This window comes from Sarcophilus harrisii, chromosome 2 (assembly GCF_902635505.1).
Source record: "Sarcophilus harrisii chromosome 2, mSarHar1.11, whole genome shotgun sequence".
Lineage (NCBI taxonomy): Eukaryota > Metazoa > Chordata > Mammalia > Dasyuromorphia > Dasyuridae > Sarcophilus > Sarcophilus harrisii.
Window position 1 is genome coordinate 373,224,009 of NC_045427.1, and position 13,270 is coordinate 373,237,278.

Here is a 13,270-nt window from a genome sequence, read left to right on the forward strand (position 1 = left end):
AATGCTTACCCAAGATAACTTTTGAGAGAGCAGTCTGAGGAACATACTACCCCTTAGGACAACAGGAGATCAAAGGAATATGCTGACTATTGACTCATGCCTAGGAAAAAGGTAAAGAACTCCAGGAACTAACAAGAGATAATGAGTTGAAGTTTCTGAGTCCAGCTTGGGAAAGAATTCCAACCTCAAGAAACTAACAGGTGATCCTAATAAAAATCTGTGCTGTACATCTAATCTCTAGAAAAGATGAGACTTAAAAGTCATTTCCCAAAATTGGGGTGATATTTATGGAAGTCTATATATGTAAGTACATTGGTCCATGCCTGTCTTTTGGATGAATATGGGCAGGCTGGAGTGATGGTAGAAAGGAATAAACTCTGTAGGAATGTGGATATCATATTGTTTCATCCTCTGCCCTCTTCAACTAATCAACGATTATTTGTTGATCTGTTTTTGCCACTGTTAGTTACTTCCCTCTCCATTATGAATCTAGATTTGTATATCAGAGTAAGGGGTATCTTTCTCTAAGGCAAGTCCCCTAGATTTCATTATTGATGCAGAGGAATGCAGCTCAGTAATATTGAAATATACTTAGCTTACTCCCAAAATCTTTTCCCCCAGTCACTGACTAGTCCTAAGGCAGCAAAAGTCAGAGGGAAAGCCAGGACTCAGTTTGGGGGAAAGGAGAAAGGTAAGGAATAGTCAATATGTTAATTCACAATTTTATTTCCCCAAAGTCTGGCTTTATTCATACCCTAAACTTAACCTAAATGAATAGACAGGCCAATGAATACAAATTTTATTATCTTCTAAAATTAAAAAGTGTCCAGGGTCTGGGTCACTTCAGTAGGGGGGCTGAACAAGAGGTGGATAATGGACATTTGGGGGAATGTACTCTCTGCCTCTAGTATTTGACTTATTTCTATTCTCATTTCTTCATTCTGGTCTTCACAGAGAGCTGTGACACTGTCACAAATTCTTGTGACCAATGCCACACATTACAGGGCTTGAGGGTTCTTTCTGCTCTTTATCTTCATTGATCCAAAGACTTTAAGGTTTGAAGGGGCAACCTGGAGATGGATGAGAGTGAGAATGTCAAAGTCATCTAAAAGTTAGCATCATCCCCAACTAGGAACATATATTTAAAACTTTAAAGATCTTTAGCATCTTGGAGCCCAAACCTTTTCATTTTAAGATGAAGAAACTGAAATCCAGAGCTTAAGTGATTTGTCTATTGTCTGAGGAATGATTTGAACCGAAGATTTCAAATCTGTGCACTATGCTATTCCATATAGTGCTGGTTATTTCCATCAAAATGAGCAAAGATAGTTAAATGTTCTTTCTAGGATAAAAATTCAAATTAATATCAGTCCAAATTTTCTGAATTGAATGTTAACTCAGTTTTGACTTAAAAAAAATTAAATCAAAGATAGAGCAAGACATTTTCTAATTTTTGTCCTCTAAGGTTTTTTTGTTATTTTGTTGAGTAGAATTTAATTTTTTCTCTAGTTTACATGCCAAGAAAAAATTTAGCATTAATTTTTTTTCCTGAGGGATTTGGGGTTAGGTGACTTGCCCAATTACACAGCTAATAAATGTTAAGTGTCTGAGTTTGGATTTGAATTCAGGATATCCTGGCTTCAGGGTTGGTATTCTATTCACTAGGCCATCTAACTGCTCCAGTATTCATTTTTACAAGATTTTTGAATTCCAGATTTTTTCCCCCTCTCTCTTTTCTTCCCCTTCCTTCTTCTAAAGATGGTAGTCAGTTTGATATAGTTTATACATGTGCTATCATATAAAACATATTTCCACATTGATCAAAGTTATGAAATAAGAAACAGATCCAAAAGAGAAAAAAAAACATATAAAAAAGATTATAAAGTTAAAAAAAAAGCTTTGGTTTGCATTCTGAGTTCATTGATCCTTTATCTGGTTATGAATAGCATTTTCCTTTTTGAGTACTTTGTATTTGTCTTGGGTCATTATGTTGCTGAGCACCAAATCAATCATAGTTGATCATCTCTTAGTATTGCTGATACTATGTACAATGTTTTCCTAGTTCTGCTCATTTCACTTGGCATCAGTTTGTACAAGTCTTTCCAGGTTTTTCTGAAATCTGGTCATCATTTCTTATTGCACAGTAGTATCCCAATACAGTCACATACCATAGCTTGTATAGCATTCTCCAATTGATGGGCATCCCCTCAATTTTCAATATTTCTTTACCATAAAAAGGGCTTCCATACATTTTTTTTACATAGAGATCCTTTTCCCTTTTATGATCTCTTTGGGATAAAGATCTACTAGGGTTATTGCTGGGTCAAAGGGGATTTACAATTCAGTTGCCCTTTGGGCATAGTTCCAAATTGTTCTCCAGAATTATTTGGATCAGTTCACCATGCTACCAACGATGCATTTTTTTTATTTTTAAGTGAGGCAGAATGATATAGGGACAGTTCTACTTAGAGTTAGGCAAAATCTGAGTTTCAAATCCTAACCTCTGAAACTTATTAGCTGGATAACCTTGGGCAAGTTGCTTAATTTCTTTTAGTCTGTTTCTTCAGCTGTTAAATGGAGATAATAATACCTGTTCAACCTACCTCACAGGGTTGTTGTGAGAATCAAATGAGATCATGTATATGAAGTACTTTGTAAATCTTGAAGCTCTATATAAAGGTCAACTATTATTATTATTTCATAAATGGGAAAATGCATCTGTAGTAGCTATGAACTTTTAAGTAACAAGATCAGTGATGTGCCTGCAGTGAAAAAAAAAATCTCTTATTCTGGATTTATTCTGTCCAACACCTTCCCCCTAGAAATCCTAGAAACAACAGCTTTCCAATATTCTCCAGAGCCTATTCACTGGGTATGAACCAGGGAGAACCTAAGCTGACAATACATTCCTCCCCTCCCTGGAGCCTCTACTGTGGCTTAATCTCAGTTAAGTAACTTGCATTTCATAAGCAGAGTCATTAGTAATTATCTGCCAACAACTATTGCCCTATTCTTCATAGGACTGGCTGAGAAACTATCTTCAATAGGAACTCCTCTTTCCTCCTATTCTTTTTTTTTTTTTTTTTAATAGCCTTTTATTTACAGGATATATGCATGGGTAACTTTACAGCATTAACAATTGCCAAACCTCTTGTTCCAATTTTTCACCTCTTACCCCCCACCCCCTCCCCCAGAATGGCAGGATGACCAGTAGATGTTCTCAGATGAAGAAGTTGAAACTATTTCTAGTCATATGAAAAGATGCTCCAAGTCATTATTAATCAGAGAAATGCAAATTAAGACAACTCTAAGATACCACTACACACCTGTCAGATTGGCTAAGATGACAGGAAAAATAATGATGATTGTTGGAGGATGCAGGAAAACCGGGACATTGATGCATTGTTGGTGGAGTTGTGAATGAATCCAACCATTTTGGAGAGTAGTTTGGAACTATGTCAAAAGTTATCAAACTGTGCATACCTTTGATCCAGCAGTGTTACTACTGGGATTATATCCCAAAGAGATTATAAAAGGGAAAGGGACCTGTATGTGCACTGAATGTTTGTGGCAGCCTTTTGTAGTAGCTAGAAACTGGAAACTGAATGGATGTCCATCAGTTGAGAATGGCTGAATAAATTGTGGTATATGAATATTATGGAATATTACTCCTGTAAGAATGACCAACAGGATGATTTCAGAAAGGCCTGAGAGACTTCACACGAACTGATGCTGAGTGAAATGAACAGGACCAGGAGATCATTATATACTTCAACAACAATACTAGATGATGACCAGTTCTGATGGATCAGGCCATCCTCAGCAACGAGATCAACCAAATCATTTCTAATGGAGCAGTAATGAACTGAGCTAGCTATGCCCAGAAAAATAACTCTGGGAGATGACTAAAACCATTACATTAAATTCCCAATCCCTATATTTATGCACACCTGCATTTTTGATTTCCTTCACAAGCTAATTGTACAATAATTCAGAGTCTGATTCTTTTTGTACAGCAAAAAATAATGTTTTGGTCATGTATACTTATTGTGTATCTAAGTTATATTTTAATATATTTAACATCTACTGGTCATCCTGCCATCTAGGGGAGGGGGGGGGGGTAAGAGGTGAAAAATTGGAACAAGAGGTTTGGCAATTGTAATGCTGTAAAGTTACCCATGTATAAATCCTGTAAATAAAAGGCTATTAAATTAAAAAAAAAAAAAAAATGACCAACAGGATGATTTCTTTCCTTCTATTCTAACCAGATTCCTCTGATACACCAGACACATGCACTATGGATGGAATGATGAAAACTGACAAACTTTCTAATGATTGTTGGACAAATCTTTTCCTACCTCTCATCCTCATCTCCCAACCCCAACTAGAAGGCTGAACCCCTAGTTGGTTTTATTATTTTGCTATTGTTAAGCAGGAAACCTGAGAATTGGCCTGTGTCTGAAAGAGACTTACAGGTTAGAAGAGTGCCTGAGCAAGTCCTGACAATCATCCCTCTTACTCAAGGTCCCAGGATTCATGAGGTATAAGTCCTGGTACTTGTTCCATGTTTGAATCTTACCCGAGTTCTCTCAAGATACTCTGCAGCCAAACATGCATTACACTGCTTCCTTAAGGTATCTGGTGGGTGGCACTGTTACCTGCCCTACAGGTGAACACTGAACTGCATCTACTAATTTATGGATCTGACCTCATAAGCAAGGGGTGCGGTGAACTAAGTTCAAAGACTAAATAAGAGTTCTTGGTTTAACCAGAAGGAAACTAGTTCCCACTTATAAACATGTTTGCTCCCCAAACAGGAGTTATGGGTAGATGCCCTTGAGACTTTCGTCTGTTTAAAATGCTTCTGATTCTTGATGGTAAAGTCAGAGGTTGAGGAATGGGTGTGGGAGACCATGTTATAAATTTCCCTGTGTCATTGGAAGACGAGTTGATCATAAATCAACCAATATCTAGTAGATATATATACTTCAGTGAGTTTGTAGATTGGTTTGAAAAGTTCTCAAGTTTTCAAGACTCTGTTCCTATAAGCCAAGAAGTACAGTCCTAAGTTTCCCTTGCTAGCACAATTTAAAGTCTTGGTACACTTTTCTTTTTAGAATTTTAATTCAATTATTTATTTATGATGTTTCATTTACATATTCTACTATTAACAAACACCAAATAAAATGGACATTTTCTTATGCATAGTAGAGAGAAAAAGAAAATTGTATATGAAAATGCAGATCTTTATTATGTAAAGCTTACTTTATTTTTTAAATAAATAATAAATTAAGGCTTTCAAAGCTGTCTTGTTTTTCTATACTTCCTGTTTACTCTTAATTTTTAAAAAAATATTTTAAATAGATTGACACATGTTTTCAATAACCATTTTTCTCCCCATCACATCAGGATAATATCTATTTCTAGAATAGTGATCCAAGGCATAAGTGGCAACTGGTTTTGGCCTGTGGTTTAGAGGTTTCTTTATTGAAATGGAGTCTGACTGGAGAAGGGCTCATGGGTCTAGATTCTCTGTAAGGGAATTTTAAGATTTAGAGTGTAAAGGCCTACTTGAAATAATATGATAAAAAGGTTGAGTGCAGATTGGATGATTAAGTAAAATGTGTAAGAATTCACCAGAATAAGACAAATACAATACCAAAAAGCCAAGTCTCTCCTACCTAGCTGCTAGGCCAGCAAACATAATCAAATGCTATTTCAAAATTCATTAAGAAGAGGAACTAAGAATGGTTAAATTATGTATCAAAATGACCCATAGATTAGTAGACTCAGGTGCTGCTAGTTTGCATAATTTCTGTACCGTCTAGAATAGACCAGATTTCTTTACATGTGAGATGAAAAGAGATGCAGACCTAAATACTGGATTCTTGTTCTTTTCATTAGATTATGGGTCTCTAGAGATCTAGGTCTTGCTTTCAGTCCATTCTGACCCTTTTCATCTTATGTGGGCTGGTGTCTATTTAATTTGTGCCTCACTTAATGAATTATGCTCCTATCGATCAATAACTAACAAATATTTATTAAGTGGTACATGCCAAGTACTTTGCTTGGTAAAAGAAATACAAAGATAAAATTGAAAGTCTAACTTCAAGTAACAGTTTCTGATTGGAGACAAAATATACATATATAAATATATTTTACAAAATAAATACAAGATAGATATATACAAAAAGAAATACAAAGTTTTGGGAGGGAGAGCACTAGTAGCTGGAGGAAGAGGAGATCAGGAACTTCATGTAGGAATTGGCAGTTGGGCTAAATCTTGAAGGAAATGAGGGATTTCAAGAGACTGAGATGAAGCAGGAATGCATAAGCTAATTTAAAGGCAAGAGATGGAGTGTCATGTAAGAGAAATAATAAATAGTGTTTTGGGGGAAATTGTAGAGGGTGCAGAAGGGAATAATGCATAAATAGCATTGGAAAAGTTGGGGTCAGCTTATAAAGAGCTTTAAAAACCAAAGAGTTTATTTTTGGTTTGGGACATAATAGGAAGTTAGTGGATTTTGATGAGTAGGAGAGTATCATGGGCAAATCCTTCAGGAAAATGACAGGAGAGGCGCTTAAAGGCGACCAATTAGGAAGCTAGTGCTAGAGTAAGGGAGGTGATGAAGGACTGAACCAGAGTGGTAGCCAAGAAAAAAGTAGATGAAAGGGATATTGTATAAATAAAATTGATAAAATTTGGCAAATGAATGGATGTTAATTTCTGTATTTATAAGTGGATATGGAATGGACTTTCACATGTTTATCCAAATGAATAAATATTCACGTAAGATCAGGGATGAAATCCTAGATCTACTATTTATTACTTATCAGTAAAATGAGGTTATTTATTTTAAATGATCAATACAGTTCTCTGTAGCTCAAATTATATAATCCTATCATTTTAACTTCTATAACAATAGTTCTCTAACTAGTTCCTTCCCTGTCTTCAATATTTTCTTCTTCTAATCTTACAAATTATTATTGAATTACTCTTTCAATCTCCACAGCTATGATTATGTTAATCCCCTGCTCAAAAGCTTTCAATAGCTCCCCATTGACTACAAGATAAAGTTGAAATCACTTAACTTGGCATTTAAGATCCTCCAAAATGTGGCTCTAATTTCGTATTTCTCCCACTCTCCATTTATCTCCTTCACAGATTTCTTTCAAGGGAAACCACTTTATAAACCTTAAAAGTGCCACAGAAATGGGAATTTCCATTTCTATGCTCTTGTTCAGGGATACCTCTGTTTGGTATAGCAGTAAAACCTTGCTTTGTTAAAAATATTTAACATGTATTGGTCTACCTGCCATCTAGGGGAGGGGGGAGGGGGAAGGAGGGGAAAAGTGGGAACAGAAGGTTTTGCAAGGGTCAATGCTGCAAAATTACCCATGCATATGTTTTGTAAATAAAAAGCTATAATAAAAAAGTAATAAGGAAAAAAAATAAATAAAATTTTAAAAAAGACTGAGAAAAAACAATTTAGTAAAATCAATTATGTCTGATAAAGCATGCAATATTTTATACCTATAGTCCTTCATCTCTTCAAAAAAGGCAGCCTTCCCTTCATTTCTGCTTGTTTGCATCATATCCATCTTTTATGGGAGATAAATGGCATCTCTTCCACAATCTTTCCCACCTGAAAGTGAACTCTTTTTCCTAAGAACTTTCATAGCACTTTATTAGTATACCTAAGATCACAGGATTTAGATCTAAAAGAGATTTTAGAAAATATTTGTGCCAACACCATCATTTTAGAGAAGGAAATGAAGGCCCAGAAAGATTAAGTGATTTGGCCAAGGTCATATAGTAAAAAATAGCAGAGAGAGCTTGAACCCAGGTCTTCTCAATCCCAAACCAGTGAACATTGCTTTTATACCACACTGCCTCATGAATTTATTGCTTTCTGCATATCTTTTTTTTTTTTTTTTTGCTGAGGCAATTGGGGTTAAGTGACTTGCCCAAGGTCATACAGGTAGGATGTGTTAAGTGTCTGAGGCCAGATTTGAACTCAGGTCTTATGCTCTCTACACTGCAGCACCTAGCTGCCCCTAGTTTTTGCATATCTTGTATATTCCAAACTATGTTGAGGGTAGGCACCATGTCTTATTCATCTTCATTGTGTCCCTCAGAGCCTAGCACAAGCCTCTCACCCATCAGATGCTTAATAAATACTTGTTGGATTAAAATTATACAGAATTAAAACTGATTTTAAGGGTGTAATTTGCTTGAGTTGTGTCACAATTGCCTGTAGATTTAAGAAACATATTTAAGGTTTAAGAGCTACTTTCAGTGCTGAACAATCTCCAAAAAGCAACCTTGGTAAATTCCTAAGATGCCAAAGTACTAGGCAGTTTCTGAAAACTTAGGTCTTATCTCTGGAAACGTGCAAAAAGTGTGAGTAAAAATGACTAATTGTCTTCTATGTAAGCCTCACTTTAAATTCCCTTTCCCCATTGCCCTCCACTTCCTACCAAACCTCTCAATGAGTAAATCAAATAAAAACGTGATGGCAAATTTAGATTCTGTACCACATTGCCAATGTTTTTTTTTAATTTGCCAAAAAAACAGGCAGAAAAGAAACAGGCTCCAAATTCAGTAGCCCATATACCTCTTGAAGTGGCATTATTAAGTTTTTAGTCAAGACAAAAAAAAAAAAAAAAAAGAATTATTACTTACCATCTACTTCCATCCTCAAGATTTTGTAAGGATTCACTAAAATTTATTTGTTGGATGAAAGTAGAGAATTAAAGCATATATGTGGTAGGGTGAAAAAGGCAATGTGGTCTGGTGGGATTCAGGTCTTGACTCTTCGCAAAACTGATGGCTCTCTATCCTACAATGGATGATGTCCATTTCTTTTTTCTAAATAGCTGATTAAACTATTCCTTAAGTATAAATTAAGTTTGTTGAAAAGTTGAAAAAGGAAGGTAAAGAGTATTTTAACTCTTTTAAAACCCATACTGAGGAATCTCATCTTCTGGAACACTAAAATTATAATAAAATACTACTGTTATCTGGATTATTTGGCTCAATTATGTGACTCTAGAGCCACATTTGCAATCACTTATTAGTCAATCCATCCAATGACTGAGCAACAAACCTTTAATAAACACTTCTATGCCAGGCACCATTCCAGATGTTTTAGATACAAAAATTAAAAAAAAAAGTTCCCATCTGCAAGCGGCTTATTATATTTTAATGAAATAATACACACACACACACATATATCATCAAATAAATATGCTTACTGCATGTCCTGAAGTACATCAAACATAAGATTTATGTTGAAATTAGATGTCCTATAAAAAGTTTTGGATTACATGTCAATGAAATGTGGATTGATAACTTTACTTTCATGAGTATATATCACTGGCTTGGCTTATCAAGCTAGTATCACTGGTGAGAAAGCTGTTTACTATATTAGCATTTTTAAATCAAATTCTGGAGTTAAAAGAATTTTCCTTTCTTTGTCTTTCCCTACACTTCATAGCTTTATATAATACTATTTTATCTTTCTCTGTTAAACTTACTGTACAATACTGTATATATATTATATGCCTTAACCTTCTACTAAACCTTGAGCTCTACAGAAGCAAAACCTATGTCTTACTGAATCTGTGCACTTCCTTGCACCAACTTCTTCAAGACCAGAATAGAGTTATGCACATAAATGTTTGTTGAAATGAAATGATAGCCAAATTAGAGTCAAAGTTCTATGTTATTCAAATAAATATCCAGATCCCTTTCTATGTAATTGCTGTTCTCATATTAATTTTAAACAAAACATTTTCATAAAGAGTTCTGTGTTCTTCAAAGTTCAATTTGTAGTAATAAAATTATCTTTTCATTAGTTTACTAACATGTTTTATAGTCTATTCTCACATCAGAATGAGTCTCATTTTTTTTTTCAGAACTTAAACAAGTTATTATTTTCATTATTAGAAAATGGTCTTAACAAATACATGTTCCATATGGCAAATAAAACACTGAATCAAGTTTCTTTTTTTTTATTTAATAGCCTTTTATTTACAGGTTATATGCATGGGTAACTTTACAGCATTAACAATTGCCAAACCTCTTGTTCCAATTTTTCACCTCTTACCCCCTACCCCCTCCCCCAGATGGCAGGATGACCAGTAGATGTTAAATATATTAAAATATAAATTAGATACACAATAAGTATACATGACCAAACTGTTATTTTGCTGTACAAAAAGAATCAGAGTCTCATTCTTTTAAAAGGTGGAAACTGAAGTAATTACAAATCATACTGATAAGAGTTTTATAACTTTATCTTGAATGTGCAACCTTATCAATTGTGATTAGGAGGAAGTGATAATAAAATAAGGAAAGATCTACTATCACTGTACTTAAAGACCATCTAGTCCAATTCCTTCATTTTACAGATAAGTAAACTGAGGTCCAAAAAGATTAGATGACTTGCTGAAAGTCACACAGCTAGGAAATAGCAGAACTGGGATGTAAACTCTGGTCCTCTGAGTCCAAATACAGTAATTCTTCAGAACACACTCCTTCCCTCTATTACAAGTTTACCCTTTAGAAAAAGTTGTGTGTGTGTGTGTGTGTGTGTGTATTAGTCTTGGAGTAAGAAAGTCCTGACTTCAGATTTCAAATCTTTTTTGAAATTTAAAATTAAATGTGCTAAGGTTCATAAAGGACTATGAACCTTATACTATTCCAGTGGGAGCTATTATTAAATCCTGAAAAGTTAAATAATGTTTAATATTCATTTTAAATATCAGCAAGTACAAGAGTAGGTTTGGAAATTTTTAAATACCACACTACCTGTAAAGCCGTTGAGCAAATGTCCTACCCATCATTGGACAGTTAAATTTCTGGAGATAATTTATTTTACATCAAAAGGAGGTAATTTATTTTCTTGGGGCTGTCTGAAATAGTATATGGTTCTAAAAGTCTCTGAGATTGAGTTCTTTTTAAAATAGATTAGAAAGTACAATGTTTTTAGATAGGTCAGAAGTATGTTTTATGTTCTGAGTGTGCAGGTATAGCAAGAAGACCCCTCTCCTCCTTAATAATGTTTTATCTGTCAGCACCTATTTTTGTTACAGGATGCATACAAGCTAAATCTGATTCATCCAGCTTTGAAGTGGGTTGGACAGTGTTGGGTTTTTTTAGTTATTAGTTTGGGCCATAAAATAGACTTTAAGATTCTAAAACACTGAGGATCTGAAATAATTATCTCATAGGTGCTAGATGAAGTCATAATAAGCTATCTTTAACTTAATATTCTTGTGTAGTATTTAAGAAGTATTCCTTTGCATTAAGTATAAACTCCTTAGCTGAAAATAGCAAGCTTATCTAACAGGCTTTAAGGTGATTTCACAAAAAAAGGGGGGGGGGGGAAGCATCATGTTATGAATACACTGCCAATCATCACATTTCCTAATGTTTTTGCAGAATCTGGTTTATTAGATTTTATTTCCAAAGATATTTTTAATTACTAGTTTAAAAGAGATGAAACAATAAATACTGCACAACCAAGCTGTATAAAAACTAAGCTTTACTAAGGCTGCAAGACAGTACCAAGCAACCAGAAATCTTTAATAGTCTTTATTCAATTCATTATTCCGTGGACATTTTCTGGGTCTAGCGACAGAAGCTTCTCCAAGGTTCCTCTGTTACTCTGGCTAACAGGGGGCTGAGGACTGGCAGGTGGAATAGAAAAAGCACTGGACCCGGTCCTCTTAAGGCCTGGATTTTGTTCCTAGCTCGGCCCCTACTTAACTGTGCGCCCTCAAACAAGTCGATTTACTTATTGAGGCTCAATTCCTGTAGCTGTCCAGTGAGGTACCTTCTAGCAGTGACATTTATTCTAGATCAGCCGCGATATGGGCTTTCATCCCACTAGTGCCAATAGCACATAACATTTTCTCCGGAGGAAGCTAAAAGCAGCCCTAATTTAACCGGTTTTCTTTTACAACCGAAAATCCCAGTGATAGGAAGCAGTCGGAACTGGAGTCTGTGGCCGAGCTGGGCCCTGGGGCCGGCGAAGTCCTCAGCTCCCGCCGCCCGTCTTTTACTCCACAGCGGGAGCCGAGTTTCCCGGGCGGGCAGTCGGCGCAAACCCGACCTATTTCGACACTCTTCAGCGTGGGGGGTGGGGAGTGAAGGTGACACTGGAAGCCGCGGCGGCAGTTCAGGGCTGGGGGGAGGGGCGTAGGCCGAGACTTTGGGTCCGCAGCTGCCCGCGCCCGGGCCTGGGCGGAGTCACCGAGTCTGGCGCTGGAAGGCCTCCCGCGGAAATACCTTGGAGCAGTTACCGTAGGCTACTCCGCGCGCTCTAAGTCCATAGCCTCATCACAGGACGGGGAGGCCTGGACCCCAGAAAATTTGAAGCTTCTGCAGCTCCCAAGAGTTTTTCCCCTTCCCTTGGCAACTCAGGGCCTTCCATGTGGTGGAGAAGGGGCCGGAGAAAGCCGCGGGGAACGCGGGAGGGTGGGGTTCAAAGGGAAATGCAGCCTCACCTGCCCAAGAGGTGGAACTCGCTTGTACTGACTGACAGTCAGTTCTTCCAATCATAGTCCGACAGGAGGGGCGGGGCCCTTCGTTGACTGACAGCATTTCTTCCTCCAATCATAGAGCGCACTTTCTCTGACCGGCCATAGTTTCCGCGCCTGTCTCAGAGCGGCGCCTAGGAATTGCGTTGCCCTCTTCTTACCCCTCCTTCTCTAGTTCTTTGGGCCTTTGCCACGGAAGCCCAACCAACTGGAGAGTGAATGCTATTCCAAACCTCACCTATCCCTGGGCGTCATTCTCGCCAGCATTGAAATCTCGATTGGGGATTTCCCAGCCCCTTCCCGTCACCTCAGATGGGGGGGCGGGATGACTGACATGTTAACCGGCCAATTGCGCCACGCGACGTCGGGTGACCAAATGACCGACACTTCATTGCGCCAATGAAATCCCCCATTGTGAGGGGTCAACAGGACTGACGACACTGCCGGCTAATCCACATTAAGGTTGGGAAGCGATGGGCAAGGAAGCTAGCCAATAAGAACAGAGAACGACCGGAAGTTGGCGCGCGCGGAGTTGAGGGTGGGCGCTCGCAACCGCCTCGGCCTGCGCTGCTCAACGCAGCTTGGTGGCCTCGAGCCAGCGAGCAGCGCGTGACGAAGGGACTGAGCGACGGGCAGCCGCGGCCAATAAACGGCGGCCGCCGGGGCTCTGCAGCCAGTGGCGAGTGGGGGGGCGGGAGGCAGCAGGTTAGGCTGTGGGAAG